The following is an 18,764-nucleotide window of genomic DNA, read 5'->3' as shown; positions in this document are numbered from 1 at the left end:
AATAGATTAAAAGGTTGGCACGACATCGTGGGTTGAAGAGCCTGCACTGCGTTGTAATAGTCTATGTTCTACGGTCACTTCATGTTAAAAACATGGAAATTTAATCACTCCTTAGCCAGAACAACTAAGGATACTAAGTTTCTTTTTGTAATGGTACTACTTATGAGCCAGCTGGGTTTCTACAACATTCCAATATCTTCATAGTTGCTTATGATGATTTGATTTTATTTAGAGACACAACACATAACAGCCCCTTCTGGCCCAACAAGCCACACTGTCTAGCAACCCACCTATTTAACCCTAGCCTATCTACAATGACCAATTAACCTATGAACCGGTACATCTTGGGAGGAAACCCACATGTTCGTGGGGAGGATATACAGACAGAACTGAACTTTGAACTCCGACATCCCAAGCTGAAATATCATTGCGCTAACCACTACATTACCACGGCACCCCACAGTTTAACTTCTTTTTTGAAATTTCCAGATTTTTTTTTCCCCCAATACTGAACTCAGACTGTCAAGTTTGGATCTGAACTCCAGATTGCTGGTCCAATTGCATAACAGCTATGCTGCTGAACTGTTTCAGTTTCTTAGCAACTGTCTCCAGTGTGACCTGCCAAGTATTTCCAGCACTTTCTGCTTTTGTTTATAGGCTCCTTGGCATATTCAAAGTCTAATACAACCTCTATATATTAATGAAGGGTAATCTTGTGAGGCTACATTGCTTTTACAGAGTCCTCCTAGACAAGCGTGGGTTTGTGGCTGATTCTGAAACCCACGCTTCTGCCTAATGATCTTGCATTCTGGAACCTAGGTCTGGCAAAGTACCTCCTCTACTCTGAATTCAACCTGACTATTCCTTGGTTTAATTGATTCAATGCATTATTCAGATATTGCATGCATGTATATTAAAATCTTGAATATAATCTGTAAAATTTGTCAAACTCGGACTTCTTTCAATGCTTTGTTCAAGTTCAAGTGTACTGTCATTTTAACTGTGTACATGTAGACTGCCAAATGAAACAACGCTCCTCCAGACCAAAGTGCACAACACAGTATATATAACTCACACACTTAAAGTAATATTACCTCAAATAATGAGGTGCATTTATGACAGGTTAGAAAGTGAACTACTGGCACTTCACACATGGTGAGACCTGGGTGCTGGCAGGGCATTCAGTACTCTCACGGCCTGGGAGAAGAAGCTGTTTCCCATGCGAACAAAACTTGTCCTTTTTGCATATCTGTCATGTTTACTACAGCACTCGATGATTCCATGATAAAGTTATGGATTTAGCTACATAAATGATTCCTCAATTCCTCCCAGGTTTGATGGACACAGTTTGTGGATTGGATTGTAGTTCACATTATGATGTGCTTTATGTTCGCTCTTTTTCCATTGCTATTTCAAGCTACTTTGGATCGGGGTGGCCTGCAGGTAACGAACACTGAGCTGAACTGAATATGGACTCTTCGATTTTGTGTTTTATATTCCGTGCTTTCGCTTGTTCTTACTCGTTGCCACTTGCATAATTTCTCTTTTACGCGCGGGTCGGGGGGTTGATGTATTTGTTGATGTCTACGCAATTTGTTTTGTTTTGCTCATGGGGGCGTGATTTTTTTTTGACATTTCCATGATTTGTTTTTTTTTGTGCATGGGGGGGGGGTGGTGGTTTGATGTTTTTTTCTTTGAACAGGTTCCATGATTTTCTTTCTTGGTTTTCTTTGTTTCGTGTCTGTCTGTGAAGAAGGTGAATCACAGGGTTTGAATCCTGCATACATACATTGATAATAAATGTACTTTGGATCCTTTGCTTACTTTATGCCTCATAAAGGGATAGAATTAGTGCACAAAGGCAGCATTTGGAGCAAGGTGCCACTGTAGCATAGTGGTTAGTATGATGCTAATGTTATTACAGCTCGGGGCATTAAGGAGTTCGAAGATCAAATCTGGCGCTGTCTGTAAGAAATTTGTATGTTCTCCCCATGACTGTATGCGTTTCCTCCTACAGTACGAAGATGTACCAGTTAGTAGGTTAATTGTCCTGTGGTTCAATACGTGGGTTGCTGGACAGTGTAGCTCATTGGGGCCTATTCCACGCTGTATCCCTAAATTAATTAATTATATCGCCAAACCCTCAAAGCTCAGGCTTAGCGCCAGTAAATCTCTCATGAAAAGATGCTGGAACTGGAAAGTAGGGATCCAACAATTGCAAAGCGAAGTAAACAGCCTCTTTGGTATGCAGCTGTCCCAGATACACCACAGGACGATTGCTAAGGCACTGTCATTGGGATGCAAATCAGAAAGCCCCTTTGAGACTTTCCCAATACCAGAAGGTCTAGAGGTTGCTACTGTGTGCATTCTAGCTGTTATGTCAATTCTGAAATGTTCACTGTGTAACTCAATGATGTAATCTGCATGCTTGTTAAAAGGATGAAAAGGTTTGTCAAATGTTATTTTACAAAGTGGATTTTTAACATCAGCTAAAGGCCTGACATCTGTACTTACCATCACATATTAATCCCTTTCTGTGTGAGACAATAGCTTCCAAACTATATAATTTTTTTAAACTGTCCCCTCAATCTATATTAAAAATATACAGGTGTCAACAAAAATCAGTCAATACGAAGAGCAATCTAGCTAAAGGACCTTCAGTTAAAAACCACGATAACACATACAAAATATTTAATTCTGAGCGATACAAGATATGGTGATAGAGGGGAGGGGGGAGAGAGACCAGAGGGGGGAGAGACGGGAGGGGGGAGAGGGGAAGAAGGGGAAGGGGAGAAGGGGAAGGGGAGAAGGGGAAGGGGAGAAGGGGAAGGGGAGAAGGGGTAGAGGGGTGAGAGAGAGAGAAGGGTGGGGGCGAGAGAGAGAAGGGCAGGGGTGAGAGAGAGAGAGAAGGGCAGTGACGAGAGAGGGGGGAAGATGGGTGGGGCAGAGAGAAGGTGCAAAGAAAGAGAAGGGAGGGGTGGGGCAGAGAGAGAGAAGGGATGGGTGGCCAGGGAGGGGAGGTGCAAAGAAAGAGAAGGGAGGGGAGGGGCAGAGAGAGAGAAGGGATGGGTGGGGCAAAGAGCGAGAAGGGATGGGAGGGGCAGAGAGAGAGAAGGGATGGGTGGGGCGGAGAGGGAGAAGGGATGGTTGGGGCAGAGAGGGAGAAGGGATGGGTGGGCAGGGAGGGGAGGTGCAAAGAAAGAGAAGGGAGGGGACGGGCAGAGAGAAGGGAGGGGGAGGAGGAGAGTTAGAGATGGGAGGGGAGGAGGGGAAGAGAAGGGAGGGGAGGGGAGGGGAGATTTAGAGAAGGGAAGGGAGGGGAGAGTTAGAAAAGGGAGGGGTGGGGAAGGTGTAGTTTTAGAGAAGGGTGGGGAGGGTGTAGTTTTAGAGAAGGGAGGGGGACGGTTAGAGAAGGGGGGAGAGATAGAGAAGGGAAGGGAGGGGAGATTTAGAGGAGGGGAGATTTAGAGAAGGGAGGGAAGGTGAGAAATAGAGAAGGGAGGGGAGGGGAAAGTTAGAGAAGGGAGAGGTGGGGAGGGTGTAGTTTTAGGAAGGGGGTTGGAAAAGGGGGTAGAGATAGAGAAGGGAGGGGAGGAGGAGAGTCAGAGAAGTGGGTGGAGAGAGAGAACGGGGAAGTGGGAGAGACAGAGAAGGGAGAGGAGTGGGAGCGAGAGAGAATTGGGGGTTTTGGAGAGAGAGATAGAAGGGAGGGGAGGAGAAAAGAGAGAAGGGAATGGACGGGGAGAGAGAAAAGGGAGGGGAGGCGTACAGAGAACGAGGTGAGGAGGACAGTGAGAAGGGAGCAGAGGGGGAGAGAGAGAGGGAGAGAGAGAAGGGAGGGATGTGGGAAGAGATAGAAGGAAGGGGAGAGAGAAAGTAGGGGAGAGAGAGATATGTGAGAGAGAGGGTGTGTGTGTGTGTTTGTTTTTTTTGTTTGTTTGTTGGTACAGAATGGGAGGCAGAGCAATTTAACATCAATTCCCTCAGTTGTGTGCTTGCAAATAGCTTATGGAAATTAATTTCTAAAAGAAATACCCAAAATTGAATCAAATAAAATCACCTGTCAGATTGCTTTCGGCTGCTGGTGTGCGTTTTATATATCAAAAGGGTCAGTGTTTTGCCTTTGGTGGTAAAAACTCCAATGAAGCGATACATATCTCAATGTTTCCCTCTTTGGATATCTGACTTACAGTGACAGATTAATGCCATCTTGTGAGTAAATTAGGAAGTGCCACATACATCTTTCCACATGGAGTCATATCTTCATACACTATCGCAGCTCACTGCTTGACATCACAAACTCCCTTGTGTTTTGTCTTTCTCTTAATAAAAAGTCCTACAGTTGACAGTGTTGATTAATGCTGTCCTGACAATGTTCTAGCTGAGTTTAAAACTGAATATTGAAAACAGCCAAATGGCTATTAATCAATAGCATTTTCTGTGCTCACTGTTTAAAAATATGAAAAGAAATTTCTGTGACATTAAGATCTAACAAAAGAAATGTGAATTTATAGACCATTAAGAACATAGAAACATAGAAAATCTACAATACAGGCCCTCCAGCCCACAAAGCTGTGTTGAACATGTCCTTACCTTCGAAATTACCTAGGGTTACCCAAAGTCCTCTATTTTTCTAAGCTCCTTGTACCTATCCAGGAGGTCTCTTAAAAGACCCTATCATATCCGCCTCCACCACCGTCGCCGGTAGCCCATTCCACACACTCACCACTCTCTGCGTTAAAAAACTTACCTCTCACATCTCCTCTGTACCTACTTCCAAGCACCTTAAAACTGTGCCCTCTCATGCTAGCCATTTCAGCCCTGGGAAAAAGCCTCTGATTATCCATACAATCAATGCCCCTTATCATCATATACACCTCTGTCAGGTCACCTCTCATCCTCCGTCACTCCAAGGAAAAAAGGCCAAGTTAATTCAACCTATTCTCATAAGGCATGCTCCCCAATCCAGGCAACATCCTTGTAAATCTCGTCTACACCCTTTCTATGGTTTCCACATCCTTCCTGTAGTGAGCTGACCAGAACTGAGCACAGTACTCCAAATGGGGTCTGACCAAGGTCCTGTATAGCTGCAACATTACCTCTCACTGATGCTTAGTTGTCATGCCATAATGCAATAATTCAATATAATCCACATTTGCGTAGGACTGTCACAAGTTAGGGTCTAAATTCACACAATGTGACTTAAAGGAATAAACTTCTTTGGGCTTCCAGCTGAGTACAGATATCGATATTAACCAACATTTCCATGACAAACTCTTCCATCTTCATCAGGGATGATGCCTGGGCATGTCTAGTCCGGTGGTATTTATACCCCCGTCGTCCATCCCTCCTGATTGGTTAGTCCTCATCCAATCAGGTTTCCGCTGTCCTACCTTGTTTACAATCAAATTCCAGTTCTTACTTAGAGTGAGAACATGGTCTTTATTAAAATTCTTTTCCTCTTGTTTTATTTTAATGGCTTCCTTCACCAGGGGGTCCCAAAAGCCACTGGTGCAACATGGTAGTTTTGTGCCATCTGTGGCCACTTAATACATCTTAAGGTTTCAGACCATTATCTTAATATGTCTGCAGTGAAAATCTAGGATCCTATTCCACAAGGGGACAATAGCCTAAAGGTCATCCTCTTCTCCTGTTCTCTACTGTAACTCATGTTAAGTGTCTGCTCCTGGATCTGTTTCGATGTTGTTTCGAGAATACACCAAGAAGTTGGGCTACAACTGGGAGCAACTTGAAATACTGGGCCAGGACAGAGGACTCTGGCTACCTGCTGTCAGAGGCCTATGCCCCAGTAGGGGTGAATGGGCATAAGCAAGCAAGGAAACAATAACTTATTTTAAACACTAAAAGATTTTGCAGATGCCGAAAATCCAGAGGATCACACACAAAATGCTGGAGGCACTCAGCAGGTCAGGCAGCATCTATGGAGAAGAATAAACAGTTGACGTTCTGGATCGAGACTCTTCATCAGGACTGAAAACGAAGGTACAGGAAGCCAGATTAGAAAGTGATGGGGTGGGGGGGGGAAGAGGGGAAGGAGTACAAGCTAGCAGGTGATAGGTTGAAACAGGTAAAGGGAAAATAGGTTGGTAGGGAAAGAGGAATGAAGTGAGAAGCCAAGAAGTAACTTTAAGAGAATGATTCTCCTAATTCTAGTCAACCACGTTTTACCTTACCATATTGTATGCCAATGTAGTGTGTTTGCACTTAGATTACTCAATGTTAAAAAAAAAGTTAAATCTTTTGAAGTCCCTAGATACAAGGGAACAAGGAAGAGCTATTCAGCCCCATTCAGATAGTTTGTGGTTGGTCCACCTCTAACTCCAAGTGTGTTCCGTGCCTCATTAAAAATATCTATCAATCTCTTGAGGCTTTCAGGAGGACTTTGTGTAGGGAAAAATGCTTGAGTGTCTCCTAGTTCTAATTTTAATGTAAAGTAATTTTGTTCTGGACTACCTCACTGTATTAAGTTCTGAAGATGCCATCAACTCATTTAAATCACTCCATAATCCTCCACACTAAACAGAAAACAATGGAATCTGCCCTTGGTGAGCAGTTCTGTAATACAACATTGAAACAGGGTCTTCAGACCATTTCACTCATGCTGACCAAGATGTCCACCCAGACTAGTCCTATTTGCCTGCATTTGGCCCACATCCCTCTCAACCTTTCCTGTCCATATACTTAACCAAACACTTTTTAAACTTTGTTATTGTAATTGTATCCGCCTCAATTCAATCCCCTGGCAGCCCGTTCTACATGTGCACCACCTTCTGCATGATGAAGTTGCCCCTCAGGTCTCTTAAGTCTTTCTCCCCTCACGTTACACCTGTGCCCTCTAGTCTTTTATTTCCTTTCCCTGGGAAAAGAACTGTGTCCATTCACTCCATGCCCCTCATGATTTTTTTTTACAGCTCTCAAAGGTCACCCTTCAGACTCCTATACTCCAGCGAGTAAAGATATAGCTTGGCCATCCTCTTGCTATAACTCAGGCCCTCGAGTCCTGCCTGTAACGTTTTGTAACTCCAAAATATTAAAATTAATATGAAGAAAAAGATGGGAGCCCAAGAGATGTGAGTCTTAGTTTGTTTGTTACTTTAAGAGAGTCACACATGTATCACGTGGAGGCATCAAGGCATATGGATTTCACTTATTTTTACATATAACCCATAATGAATTATTTAAATAAACAAGAATGCTTAGGCAAACAACATACCCACAGTATTACTCAAATGCAACTGAAATACTAAATACACAGCACTGCCAACATTCTTTCCTCTAACCGCGTGACAAAATTGTACAGAATATTTCACCTCAGACAGTTCAGGAAGTTTGGTATGGGCCCCCAAATCTTAAGAGCTTTCTACAGGGACACAATTGAGAGCACCCTGACTGGCTGCATCACTGCCTGGTATGGGAACTGTACCTCCCTTAATCACAGGACTCTGCAGAGAGTGGTGCAGATAGCCCAGTGCATCTGTAGTTGTGAACTTCCCATGATTCAGGACATTTACAAGGACAGGTGTGTAAAAAGGGCCCGTTGGATCATTAGGGACAGGTTTGGAGGTCAGGGTCACACCCAGGTCACTGCAGGTGTGAGCAACAGCACTATCTACAGCAGCAGTGTGGTCATCCATTCTGACTAGGAATGTAAACTTGTGGTAGGGCCTTTAAATAAGGTTCCTTGCTAGTCTTCACCATGAACAAAAGCTAGTTCTTCTGTGAGGGACCAAAGCCTGTCATTAGACCATGAGGCCATAAAGTATAGGAGCAGAATTAAGCCATTTGGCTCATTGAGTCTGCTTTGCTATTTCATCATGATTGATCCATTTTCCCTCTCAGCACCAATCTCTTGCTTTCTCCCCATATCCTTACATGCCTTGACTAATTGAGAATCTATCAACCTCTGCCTTAGATATATTCAATGACTTGTATTCCACAGCTGCCTGTGGCAACGAATTCCACAGATTCACCACACTCCGGCTAAAGAAATTCCTCATCTCCATTCTAAAAGGACGCCCTTCTATTCTGAGGCTGTGCCTTCTGGTCTTAAGACTCCTCTACCAAAGGAAACAGCATCTTCACATCCACTCTGTCGAGGCCTTTCAACATTTGATAGATTTCAATGAGATCACCCCTCATTCTTCTGAAGCCTTCTGCCCTCTCCTATCAGATTCCCCCTTCTCCAGCCCTGTATCTCTTTCACCCATCAACTTCCCAGCTCTTTGCTTCACCCCTTCCCTTTCCTGGTTTCACCTATCACTTTGTGTTTCTCCTGCCCCTCCCCCCACCTTCTCACTCTAAATCCTCATCTTTTTTTCTCCAGTCCCAATGAAAGGTCTCGGCCTGAAATGTCGACTGTACTCTTTTGCACAGATGCTGCCTGGTCTGCTGAGTTCCTCCAGCATTTTGTGTGTGTTGTTCACAACATTAATGACTGTTATTAGGAGGCTCAGAATCCCCTGCTGCATTATTATGATTTCCAAATTTACACCATCTGCTTTCCAGTGCTACATAGAGAAATTTCGAGGCCCTCTTACCTAATCTTTTCAAAGCTGTCTTTATGCAACTTTTTCTCAGATCTTTTTTGGTCCTTTGGAATTTTATGCTCTGCAAAGTGGGTTGTACATCACACAGGATAAACTGATCCAATTACAGCTGTTGGCCCAGACTACAGTACTAGCTGAACAAAACTGATCCTGGTATAACCTGCTGCACATCTGAAATAATTGCAAAATCCATGGAAGATATTGGGCAATGCAGTTCACCTTCACTTCCATCTTGTCTTCAAACTTAAAACGGATTCCACTGTAGCTTTTTTTTCCCCCACCCCTGAGGAAACAGAGGACTAGAAATTCCTTAGCGCCTTATTTTCATGGTAAAATAGTGTTGTAGTTCATCTAACACTGTGGAAGTTGCATGAAGAGTGAGATTGCAAGGTGCACAGTGCAACACCAAGTTAAAACTGGCATTGTTGAAACAGCAGTTGTCAGCAAGTTAGCTGAAGATACAAACGTCACAGATAGTTTTTAAAGAGACATGCCACTATTAAGCAACTGCTACAGGAGAGTCCTACTTCTCAGTAATTACTATATGGAGGGTTGTTGGAGTTTGGTAAGAGAACTTAAGGTCAGAACTACCTAGACAAATTGCTGAAGAATACTTCCTGCAGGAGCAAAAAATAAATGACCACAAGAATTCACAGCATCTGAAAGTGTTGGTCAACAGTTCAGGGTCAAGATCCTACATCAGAACTGAGAGCCTAATGAGGAAATAGGCAGTATCTAGAAGTGAGAAGGAAACATGAGACCGCTGGGTCAGTAATAAGTGAAGACAAATAAGGAGGTGGTGGTGTAATATGGGGAAGATAAAACCATAAGACATATGAATTAGACTACTTGGCCCATCAAGCCTGCTCTGCCATTTAATCATGGCTGATTTATTTTCCCTCTGAACCCCATTCTCCTACCTTCTCCCCATAATTTTTGATGTCCTTACTAATCCAGAAACTATCAACTTTCACTTTAACTATACCCAGTGACTTGGCCTCCACATCTGATTGTGGCAGTGAATTTCACAGACTCACCGCCCTCTCATCCCTGTTCTAAAGGGACGCCGCTGTATTCCGAAGCTGTGCCCTCCTGTCCTAGACTTTCCCACTATTAGAAACGTCCTCTCCCTGTCCATACTATCTAGGCTTTTTGATGTTTAGTGAGTAGATGAATCCAAGTGGAGGAGGGGAGGCGACAGACAGGAGCTGGAAGGTAATAGGTGGATCTAGGTAGTGAAGGAGAAGCAAAGGAGATTAAGCCCTGACGAAGAGATGAGCAGGCGATGGATAGCTTGAACCAGCTGGGTCAGGTTAGCATCTTGGTAATAGCTCCCAATTCCCACCACATATCAAGAGCCCTGACCCACAGCCACAATTCTGATGTTCATTCCCTTATCATAGGCCCATAATTGGCCAGAATCAATCGTGATTTCAGACCCTCCTTCACCTCTATGTGGTGAATTAGCACCGTGATTCTGGACCCTCCTTAGCCAATCATGCCACGTCCTTAACCCATGGCATAAAGATACAAAGTAAGTATACAGACCACAACTCTGAGATTTGTCCTCCTGCGGGTAGTCATGAAACAAAGAATCACCATGGGATCCGTTCAAGAAAACATCAAATGCCCAATGTGCAAAAAAGTATATAAATTGCACAAATAGTAAAAAGCAAGTGAACGACACATAGGATATCAAACTTCAAACCAGGAGTATTCAGTTTAGTTCAGTTCAGCACCAAGGCATTAGTTGACTGTAGCTACAGAACCAGTCTTCACCAAAGTGCTCCAGTCCACCCCAAAGTGCCCTGATCAAACCAGAATCTAGAAACACATGCAACAAGAACCTCAAAGTCCCCCAGAATGAGTCCACAGCCACGAGCCCGGCCAATTAATCCTTGCAACATGGAACCCAAGGTTCCTGCACTCTCCTCCAACAGCAGCTAGCAAGAGGTAGAGGAAGACACCCACACACCCTCCACTCTCATTCTCTTCGGCTTCTACCGTGCTCGACGCCTCAGTCGTAGACAAGCAGTGGAGCCAATCATGGGCTCATACTCTGCCTGCAGGCCACACTCTCCGTTCAAAGAGGACAAAGGGCCAGATTTCTCAACTGGAAGCAGATGATGCAGCAAACAACACTACCAAGGGCAACGCTCTCCAGCCAATTCACACCTCTCACTCACTGCTGCCGGAGGAAGATGTCTGAGAGAGTGAGATAGAGAGTGAGAGTGAGTGAGTGAGAGAGAGAGGGAGTGAGAGAGAGGGAGAGTGAGAGAGAGAGAGTGAGAGAGTGAGTGAGAGAGATAGTGAGAGAGAGAGAGAGAGTGAGAGTGTGAGTAAGAGAGTGAGTGTGAGTGTGTGTTGGATATCCTCTCTCTGTGGAGGATAATGCTGGAGTTCATGGGCAAGGTTTAATCAATGTGGTTTGTGGATTGGACTCTGTAGCTTACATTATGATGTGTTTCTATTCGCTCCCTTTTTATGGTTGCTATTTTGGGTGATTTTGAATCAGGGCAACCTGCAGATAATGAACTAACTATGTCTGGAGTATCTTGATTTTATATTCTGCACAGTTTTTTTGCACGTGGGTGAGGTATGACGTTTTTCTTTGGGTTCCATGGTTTTTCTTGACTGTTGGGAAGACAAATGTCAGTGTTGTATATTGCATACATACTTTGAAAATAAATGTACTTTGAATCTTTGAATGTACCATCAAAATGTAAATCACAGGTTCCAACTGCATGCATCTTAGTAGTAGAGACATATTTGAAAGAAGAAGAAAAGAAGTAGAAGTAGCTTTGTGAACTGTCTGCTGTTGGTCGCATTGGTTGCTGGCACCATCTTGTCAGAACCCCAGTTCTTCAATGCTGACCCTAAGCAAAAGTGCTAGCCTGATTATTTTTCCCTTCTCTAAGCCACTCCCCTTCCAGACCATCATATGAATGTCATTGAGCTCCACGATTTCCGATGATTACAACCTGTAATCATCTCGACTCGATGGGCCGAATGGCCTACTTCTGCTCCTTTGTCTTATGGTCTGTCCTCAAGTGCGACTTCCAAGCAACAAATTTATCTTCCTAAAAATGGGCAAAATTTGTGCAGTTGCAACTGGAGTTTACAGTGGGGGGGGGGGGTCCCACATTTGAAATAGTCCGAGGCACTCTGCTGCAGTGCTAGTTAGCACACTCGTGTGGGAACACAAGAAACCATAGTCCATTATTGGTTTTGCCTGCAAGTATCACCACATTTCCGGCACCAATTTAACAAGCCCACAACACACTAATCCCAATTTGTATGTCTTTGGCACGTGGGAGGAAACCAGAATATCCAAAGGAAACCCATAGTGTCAAGGGGAGAATGTACGAAGTGCTTATTGACAGCAGTGGGAACTAAACTCCAATCTTACAGCTGGCTCTGAAAATGTTACGTGAACCACTCACTACTGCACCGATGAGGTGAAGATCTAATAATTCACAGGGAACTTGCCCACATTGCATAAGTCACCAAGTCAAAATTAAGGCCATAGTTTCACATTTTGCATCATACTTATTCCAGAGTAAGAACAGTTTTATGTGGGGCGTGAAAAGGCAGCATTGTGGCAAAATGGCCTCGTGTGATATATAAAAATACAACCACCTCTGTGCAGAAATTCTCCAAGTTCAAGTTGGTGCTGATTTGCCCTCAAAATGTTGCAGCTACCGATGAAAACAGCGAGGCAGAAATTTACTGGAATAGATGATACTGTTATGTTCGCTTAAAATTGGTTTGGGAAAAATTCAACAAAATTATTGGAGTTATTTGTGGATGTAATGAATAGATTGGAAGTGTATTTGAGCTTATGATAAACCATCAGTAGAGTACCACATAAAAGGTTACTACAGAAGTTAAAAACTAATGGTACAGTGGGTAATATACTCCTGGATACAGCATTAACTCATTCACAAAGAACAGAGTCAGGATAAATGTGCTGTAGCGCCAAGCCCAACCCAAACCACCTGCCACCTGCCACTGCCGGCAACCCTACAGATTTGTTACACTTGCATGACTCACCCTCACGCCAATTATGATTGCTCCAAAAGTCAAATCCTTTATTTGATCCTTCATTATCAGTTAGCTAGCAGACAATCTTGAAGCAAGGTAACTTAAGCATACCCAAGTGTAAGCTAAGCATTATTGAGCAGTCAGCAAAAGATACACATCCACCAGCCTCCAGTACAAACTGCGATGAACAAAGCAAGAATATGCAACTTATTCCCTTCGCTTTTACCACGCCCCCTCTCACGCTGATAAGAGTAGAGGGACAGGTAAATATGGGTATAGACTAAGATCAATGATTAGCTAATGATCAATACTGTCGCTGGGCAGGTCAGAAAGAAACCCTACCCAGCAACAGGTGACGTACTGGACATTGTTCTCTGAAAATACAAAAGCATCTCAAGGTATAACTAAATATGGAAAGGATAGCTTAGGGGACAGAATGTTCGAGAGAAAGGGGAAAGTGTCAATATAAGGAACTGATGTTGTATCCAGGCTAGCTTTGGCAGAAAATAATTATAACTAACCAATGATGATTTTACATCTAATAGTATATTAGCATATGATTGAAACTATTCTAAATCTGTCTTAACTCGCGTAATTATAAGATTTCCTGCCTACGTGATGATCAATGTTATAAATTGTGAAGAATTGTGATTTGGGGGGTGGGGGGTAGCGTCCAAACTGGCTCTTTGGGGGATCAGCGTGTAACTTCCCCCATAGCATGCTATGAATAAAGAATAAATTTTGTTAAAGTATTGCTTGTTTTATCGTGTTCGTGGTATTTGCGCTCTTGCATCGGGTCGATCCGCCTTGACAATGTGACTAGGTACCATAATAAACCCACAACACAGAATACAATGTGGATAGAGAACAGATGCATGACTCCTACATAAGCCATTTTCAGTTTGGCAAGCTGTGACTTGGAGGGATGCCACAGGCATCGGTGCTGGGGCCTCAACTATAAGAATTCTTTTGGTGTAAGGACTGAGTATGAAGTTACAGAGATTACATGAAAAAACAAATTGTGAAGAGAACACAAAGAATCTGCAGATGGCCAAGGATACAAGTTAAATGAATCTGCAAAAAATTGGTAGAAAGAACATAAGAAAACAAGATTAGGTTGGAGTCTAGTTGTCCATGCATGGCTTCACCCAGTCTACGCCCACCTGGACAAGCCAGCGAGCACTGTGAGGGTCATGTTTTTTGACTTCTCCAGTGCGTTCAACACCATCTGCCCTGCTCTGCTGGGGGAGAAGCTGACAGCAACGCAGGTGGATGCTCCCTGGTGTCATGGATTCTTGATTACCTGACTGGCAGACCACAGTACGTGTGCTTGCAACACTGTGTGTCCGACAGAGTGATCAGCAGCACTGGGGCTCCACAGGAGACTGTCTTCTCTCCCTTTTTCTTCACCATTTACACCTCAGACTTCAACTACTGCACAGAGTCTTGTCATCTTCAGAAGTTTTCGGATGACTCTGCCATAGTTGGATGCATCAGCAAGGGAGATGAGGTTGAGTACAGGGCTACTGTAGGAAATTTTGTCACATGGTGTGAGCAGAATTATCTGCAGCTTAATGTGAAAAAGACTAAGGAGCTGGTGGCAGACCTGAGGAGAGCTAAGGTGCCGGTGACCCCTGTTTCCATCCAGGGGGTCAGTGTGGACATGGTGGAGGATTACAAATACCTGGGGATACGAATTGACAATAAATTGGACTGGTCAAAGAATACTGAGGCTGTCTACAAGATGGGTCAGAGCCATCTCTATTTCCTGAGGAGACTGAGGTCCTTTAACATCTGCCGGACGATGCTGAGGAAGTTCTACGAGTCTGTGGTGGCCAGTGCTATCACGTTTGCTGTTGTGTGCTGGGGCAGCAGGCTGAGGGTAGCAGAAACCAACAGAATCAACAACTTATTCGAAAGGCCAGTGATGTTGTGGGGATGGAACTGGACTCTCTCACGGTGGTGTCTGAAGAGGATGTTGTCTAAGTTGCATGCCATCTAGGTCAATGTCTCCCATCCACTACATAATGTACCGGGTGGGCACAGGAGACAATTCAGCCAGAGACTCATTCCTCCAAGATGCAGCACAGAGCGTCATAGGAAGTCATTCCTGCCTGTGGCCATCAAATTTTACAACTCCTCCCTTGGAGGGTCAGACACCCTGTGCCGATAGGCTGGTCCTGGACTTATTTCATAATTTACTGGCATAATTTACATATTTCTATTTAACTATTCATGGTTCTATTACTATTTATTATTTATGGTGCAACTGTAAAGAAAACCAGTTTCCCCCTGGGATCAATAAAGTATGACTATTGCGAAGAATAAGCAGCAGGGTAACACACACAAAATGCTGGCATTTTATCAACTTTTATTCCTTTCTATAGTTACTGCCTCATCTGCTGAGTTCCTCCCACATTTTGTATGTATTAATGTGAAGAATTCCTTCTCTCAGTGAAGTATAATATTTTAAATACATATTTCTCCACCTCAGTGTGTTATGATACACACCCAACCATGCCAGCTCCCAGAATTCTGATGCTCCCGAGAATGGATAGCTGGCACAGCCCCTTTATGAATTCAGGACTGTCCCTCTAATTGGCTGCCATATCCTAAGGACTTCCTACAGGGGTACAATTGAGAGCATCCTGACTGGCTGTATCACTGCCTGCTATGGGAACTGTACTTCCCCTCAATCACAGGACTCTGCAGAGAGTGGTGCAGACAGCCCAGCGCATCTGTAGTTGTGAACCTCCCATGATTCAGGACATTTACAAGGACAGGTGCATTAAAGGGCCTGAAGGATCATTGGGACCTGAGTCACTCTAACCAGAAACTATTCCAGCTGCAACCATCCAGGAAGCTGTACCGCAGCAATAAAAGCCAGGACCAACAGGCTCCGGGACAGCTTCTTCCACCAGGCCATCAGACTGATTAATTCATGCTGACACAATTGTATTTCTAAGCTATATTGACTGTCCTGTTGTATATCTAACTGTACATACAATTTATTACAAATTACTATAATTTGTACATTGCACATTCAGACGGAGACACAACATAAAGATTTTTACTCCTCATGTATGTGAAGGATGTACGAAGTAAAGTCAATTCAACTCAGTATTTAAGGAACACTTGAATTGCTCAATCATAAACTCAACTAGGAATGTAATTTTATTCAGAGCTCAGTTCAGGTACCGTATCTCAATCCTTGCCTCAGATATTCAAGCATTTGGGTCCTAACCATCCTTGACACACAGTGACTCTTGGAAGCTGAATCACTGTCATTTTTGACCTCCAGTGAAACAGAGCCATCAAACAATTTGCATCAAGTTAAAGTACAGACTGCAAATTTCACTTTTCATTCAAAAGTTATGGTTTATAATTAAATCAATGTTAGTGGGAACATGCAGAAAATTAGGTAAGACAATGATAAGATCAGCCAGGATCTCAGTGAATGACGCAGAAAGCTCAAGAAGTCACGTTGTCTACTGCTGTTTAAATTTCTTATATTCTCAGGCGCTACTCTAACTTTGAATGTTAGAATTGTTACATCACAGGAGGAGATTTGGCCTAGCCAGTCAATGCCAGTTTCTTAATTTGATCCACTTCCTCTTCATGGACTGTAGGGATGTGGAGGGCTATGGTCCCAGGGCAGATCGATGGGAATCAGCAGTTTAAATGGCTCAGCACTAACTAGATGGGCCAAAGGGCCAGTTTCTGTGCTATACTTTTCTATGACTATTTAGCAGTTCCTTTCACCTCTATCCACAAACGCACTGTCTTAATTTTCAAATCAATTAACACTCAATTTTTTTTTACATCTACGAGTACATATTACATACACAAATTAATCTCAAGGTTACAAATGGTGACATACATGTACTTCGATAATAAATTTACTTTGAACTTTGAAGTCAGTTCCAGCCTTTCTTTCTTGCCATTGTGTTCTGCAACACGGGATATGCCTTTTTTGCAAAAAAAATTCAATTCTATCACTCCACATCTAAACCACTAACTTGTTGAGGTTTTCTTCATTGAGCGGTGAATATGTGGGAAGGTTGACTTGAACTGAGTTTTGTTCAATCGCTGATTAGATGGGCATCTATTCATGAGTGGAGTTGAGGTACATAGTGGAGGGTGAAACTAATAAAGAATTGACGAGTGAAGCATGAACAATAAAACAAAAGTCAATTACCATTTAAAAACAAATTGAAGTGAACTCTGACTGAATGGAAAAAAGAGTTAAGCAGGAACCCAATACTACTTCTGACAAGGCGTTCATCAATTCTTGGAATCATACTTAAAACTCAGTTATGATCATTCACAAAATTATAAATTGGGCCTATTTCTTTACTCCATTCCGAACTCCAGAATCACTGCAGTTGTGAATTTGAGAAATAAATGATAATTGAAGTCCTCTATCTAACCATTAGAAGTAGGAACAGAAATAGACCAGTCGGTCCACTGAGTGCACTCTGACATTCCACAGATTCACTACCATTTGGCTAAAGAAATTGCTCCTCATTTCTGTTCTAAACAGACATCCTTCTATTCTGAGGTTGTGTCCTTCATTATTACAATTTCCCACTAACAGAAATAGCCTCTCCATATATATTCTACTTAGTCCTTTCAGTATACGGTAGATTTCAATAAGGTTCCCCCCCACCAACCCATCCTTCGAAGCTCCAGTGTGTTCAGGCCCAAAGCCAACAAAAGCTCCTCATCCATTAACTCAAACAACAAAACAACAGGAATTCTGCAGATGCTGGAAATTCAAGCAACACACATCTGTCAACTCTTTCATTTCCAGGATTATTCTCATAAACCTCCGCTGAACCCCCTTCAATGTCAGCGCATCCTTTATTAGATCAGGGGTCCAAAACTGCTCTCAATACTCCAAGTATGCTCTGACCAATGCCTTGTAAAGCCTTAGCATTGCATTCTTGCTTTTATATTCCAATCCTCTTGAACTGAATGATAACACTGCATTTGCTTCCCTTACTACTGACTCAACCTGCAGGTTAACCGTTAAGGAATCCTGCATGGGGACTCAAGCACCTTTGCACCTCTGATTTCTAAATTTGTTTGCAGTTTAGAAAATAGTCAACACCTTTATTCCTTACAAAGTTTACGGCAATGTACTTGTTTCTGCTGTGTTCCACCTTCAGCTTTGCCCATTCTCCTAATCTGTCCAAGTCCTTCTGCATACTCTGTTTCCTCAACACTACCTGCTCCTCTTACCTCGGTATCGTCCGCAAATATGGCCACAAACCCATCAACTCTGTCATCCAAATCACTGACACATAACCTGAGAAGTAGTGAACCCAACACCAACCCCTGTGAAACACCATTAGTCACCAGCAGCCAACCACAAAAAGCTCCCTTTATTACACCATAAGACTATAAGACATAGGAGCAGAATTAGGCCATCTGGCCCATCGACTCTGCGCCATCATTCAATCATGGCTGATCCTTTTTTCTTTCTCCTCCTCAACCCCAGTTCCTGGCCTTCTCCCCATAACCTTTGATGCCACGTCCAATCAAGAACCTATCAATCTCTGCCTTAAACACACCCAACGAACTGGCCTCCACAACTGCACGTGGCATCAAATTCCACTAATTCACCACCCTTTGGCGAAAGAAATTTCTCTCCAGCTCTGTTTTGAAAGGGTGCCCCTCTGTCCTGAGGCTATGCCCTCTTGTCCTAGACTCTCCTACCATGGGAAACATCCTTTCCACATCTACTCGGTCTAGGCCTTTCAACATTCGAAACGTTTCAATGGGATCCCCCCTCATCCTTCTGAATTCCAGCGAGTACAGACCCAGAGCCATCAAATATTCGTTGTATGATAACCATTTCATTCCTGGAATCATACTTGTGAACTTCCTCTGGACCCTCTCCAATTCCAGTACATCTTTTCTGAGATGAGGGGCCCAAAACTGTTCACAATACCCAAGATGAGGCCTCACCAGTGCCTTATAAAGCCTCAGCATCACATCCTTGCTCCTGTATTCCAGACTTCTTGAAATCAATGCTAACATGGCATTTGCCTTCCTCACTACCGACTTGACCTGCAAGTTAACTTTTAGAGTGTTCTGCACAAGGACTCCCAAGTCCCTTTACATCTCAGATTTTTGGATTTTCTCTCT

Source organism: Mobula hypostoma, chromosome 13 (genome assembly GCF_963921235.1).
Source record: "Mobula hypostoma chromosome 13, sMobHyp1.1, whole genome shotgun sequence".
Lineage (NCBI taxonomy): Eukaryota > Metazoa > Chordata > Chondrichthyes > Myliobatiformes > Myliobatidae > Mobula > Mobula hypostoma.
The sequence above is the reverse complement of the archived record's forward strand: the minus strand, read 5'-3'. Positions refer to the sequence as shown.